General features: G+C 49.8%; 1 long non-coding RNA gene across 1 annotated transcript in view; it reads left to right on the top strand.

Annotated features, from left to right (window-relative positions):
* LOC104999133 overlaps positions 1-1,236 on the top strand; it is a 7,416-nt gene extending 6,180 nt beyond the window's left edge. Inside the window, exon 2 of the long non-coding RNA XR_826550.1 lies at positions 779-1,236. This is a non-coding gene — a long non-coding RNA (uncharacterized LOC104999133). The remainder of the gene's footprint in view (positions 1-778) is intronic.
* Positions 1,237-3,664: the final 2,428 nt, after the last annotated feature.

Genomic DNA, 3,664 nt, shown 5'->3' on the forward strand with positions numbered 1-3,664 from the left:
ACATCTGGGAAAGATGTGAAAAAGAAGGTGGACCTTCCTCTCCTGGGACACATTTAAACCCTTTAGACCAAACCAGACTGGGAACTATCCAATCGCTCTAACCCAGATAAGGAGGGGATGGGCCCCTGGAATTGTTTGTTGGACATTCAGGCTACCCACCCCTTCAGTTTATCAGGAAGGAGTTCATTCCACTTAGTGAGGACAGCGCCCTGAATAAATCAGTGCGGCTCTTGGTGTATTTCAAGTTGAATTTCAGAAAGTTCCAGGCCGCCTGAAGATGCACTTGTATCAAAGGTTATCAGCAGCCGGGGGGCCCAGCTCCCGCGCCTGCTCCCAGCACCTGGCCTTCCTTCCTGTTCAAGGGCAGCTTCTTTTCCAGGTCACAGCCCTTGGGAAGAGGCAGCGTCGATGACCTGTTAAATGAGCGCCCCGCCCGCACGCAAGCCCTGCTCCCCGCTCCCCAGCAGCATCAGAACCTTCTGGGGACGGGGGCCAAATCTCTCAGCATCTGAGGGCTTGCTGGCCTCCACTCTCGGTAGAATTAGCAGGAGTTATCCATAAATCCCCGCGGCATCCATCAGCAGACAGAGCAAGACTGCCTTTTTAAAGAAGTTCACTGACCTCTTGTTAACTTAACTCCTTGTTAGGAAATCTCTAATCAGCTGTGTGCTAACAGGCCCAGGGCCCAGGGTCAGCAAAGCGGGGCTGGCGGTGGGGTTGGGTTTCCAGCTGTGTGCTGTCGGGTGTCTGAGCCGACTGTTTTGTTTTCCCCGTCCAGCTATCTTCCAGATCATTCAGAGCATCAGAATGGGCATGTGAGCCAGCCCTGGGGGTTTGACACCGCCCCCGCCCGCTGGAGGGTGGAGGACCACTTGAGCTCTTAGCCGGGTATCTGTGGGAAGCCGACAAGTCACCCAGAAGAGGAAAAAACAAACAAACAATCAAAGGCTCCCTCAGCTGTTCCCTGATCACTTCATCGTGGACGTCAGACCAAATTGCTTTCTCACAGGACATCTCGGTACATCCGTGTTCTTGAGCGGAAAGGACATTTTGCTTTGCAGTTGGCAGGATGGGGAGCTTTGTGGTGTCTGCAGCAGTGCTGTCTGTCTGGATTCGCCCTGGGTTTCACTAATGTCTGCATGTGGGCCCCCCATGATCACTGCTTTACTTTCTATGGAGACAGTCTCTGCTCCATTGGGAATTGCTTTTACAAATAAATGTCTTTGTTCAACCTTATGTCCCGTGCGGCTTTCAGTGAGAAAAGGTGTCAAGATAGCTCCGCAGGGGGATGGGTAGGGTGGGGGGACTTAATTATGTAACAGGGGAAAGTCAGGGAATCTGTGGCCCTGGAACCAGGGCTAGATTTACCCATCCTCAAGGTCTACACCTGAAAGGAAGGCCTAGGCAGTTCTTAAGGACTTTGGGTTTTCCACACATTTGATAATTTGCAGAGGGGATCTTTGCACCTGCCCCCTGGTTGGGACTTCTAATTTTGCCTAAAGAGGTCACAGATGCCCAGATCACCTGCAGGATAAAAGAGGCTCTTAAACAGGCCTTTGCTGTTTCTTTTTTTAATTCCATTTTTGCTTTCTTAGTCATTTATTTCATCCCTTAATAATTGGGTGTGTTAGTCACTTAGTCACTCTTTGTAACACCATGGACCATAGCCCACTAGGCTCCTCTGTTCATGGAATTCTCCAGGCAAGAATACTGGAGTGGTTAAGCTATTCCCTTCTCCAGAGGATCTTCCTGACCCAGGGATCAATCAGGGTTTCCCACTTTGCAGACAGATTCTTTACCACCTGAGCCATCAGAAAAGCCCTAATAAGTGTGAGAGTTTTAAAAACAAAAATGAAGGAAACAGCCAGGACCTCTAGTTACCACTTAAGGGGCTTTGTTATAAGTGGCCCTTCGGAATAGAGGGTGGGGGCTTTTTGTCCACAGGAGTCCTTCACCCCAGACTTTTAGTGATGTTCTTGAAAGCTTTCTTTTCTCCCATCCTCCGAGTTCCCCTCCTTCCTCTTTGTTTCCCACTGAGGATAGGGTGTCAGGGCTGTTCTGAAATTTAGCTGCCGCAGGGACAGGCTACCCTCCTTGTGCCCACCTCCACCCCCACCCTAAGCCCCTCCGGAGCTGGCAAAAGGCATTCTCCACCACTTGAGGGCTGCACTCGGTAGGCGCTCTGCTAGCTGGCCCCTTCATTATCTGGGCTCTGTCTGGCCACCCTCTTCTTGGTGACTAAGATCAGTGTGAGATCAGACCCCATGGCTGCCTGCCAAGAAGCAGGCCGAAGGCCAGGCCCCTTGTTGTAAGGTTTCCCTGGTCTGTGCTCCTGTTTACACCCTCTCTGACTCCCACGGGGCCTAGACTTGATCTAAGAGCCTTCCTCTCCCCCCCGCCCCTTTATGCCAACAAAAGCACACCCATCAGACCATTGTGAAAAGCCATGGCTGGTTCTGAGCTTTGAGGTTTATCCTTTACTGGAAAGAGTCTTTTCCCATCCTCATTTGGTCTTTTCCACAACAATAATAATCAATAGGGTGATTATCCCCATTTCAAGGAAATGGAAACTGAAATTTGGCCAGGCTGGGCTCCACGTAAACCCAGCTGTCGCCAGGTGACAGGTGTGGTGGGCTGAGTCGTCTGCCATCCATAAAACTTCCCGTGGTGGAGTTATCTCCACCGGGCTATGCAGTCGTCCACAAATTGGCTTTCTGTTAGTTTCCAGGTAACCTCCCAGAAGTTCTTGTATTTGACAGTCTGCCCTCCCTGGTGACTTCTTCCATGAGCCCTCTACTCGTGGAGACCAGAGCTGCCCTAAGTTAGGGTCATGGCTGTACAAGGGAGATTTACAAACATTTTTTGCATGACCCATGGTAGGGACCTCCCTGGTGGCCCAGTGATTAAGAATCCACCAGCTTCCAATGTAGAAGATGCAGGTTCGATCCAAGGTTTGGGAACTAAGATCCCACGTGCCACGGGGCAACTAAGCCCACAAAACAACTACTGAGCCCTCGCATTCTAGAATCCATGCTCCTGCAGCAAGAGAAGCCCTCATATCAAAACTAGAGAAAGCCTGCTTACTGCAGTGAAGATCCAGTGCAGCCAAAATAAGTAAAAGAGCAGAAAAAAGAAACACATGGCAACTGGATATACAGCACACCTACTAAAGCAATCATGGAACAACACTTATCCTTAACACATGTGATGCACTCTGGTTTTTTTCTAGTCCTTTTTTTTAAGAAGCTGGTTGCACCCTCTTTAAAGGACTTTATAAACCACGAGTAGATTGCAACCTACTGTAAAAAACACTGCTCAGGAGAAAATCAAGCCCTTCATGGGAAATAGAGAAGCAGGGCTTGTGAGGTGAGAAAGTCAGAATCCTGAATCCTGATGAGAACCTGACCTCTCATCTCGGTCACCCCCAAGCAGTACCTCGAGGAGCACATTAAGCAGCTTCTTTGGGGATTTAGGGTACAGATCCTACAGAGAAAGAACTGGCACCCCCTGAATCCATTGAAACATAAACACCAGATTCTGCTTGTCAGCATTCACTTGCTGTGCATCACAGTTATTGTGGGGTGGGCTTGGGGCGGGGGGGACGGGGTATTTTTAAAAACAATATCCAGATGATTTCAGTGCTGCCCATCCACTCATTTAGCCT

This window comes from Bison bison, unplaced genomic scaffold (genome assembly GCF_000754665.1).
Source record: "Bison bison bison isolate TAMUID 2011002044 unplaced genomic scaffold, Bison_UMD1.0 scf7180017864345, whole genome shotgun sequence".
NCBI lineage: Eukaryota > Metazoa > Chordata > Mammalia > Artiodactyla > Bovidae > Bison > Bison bison.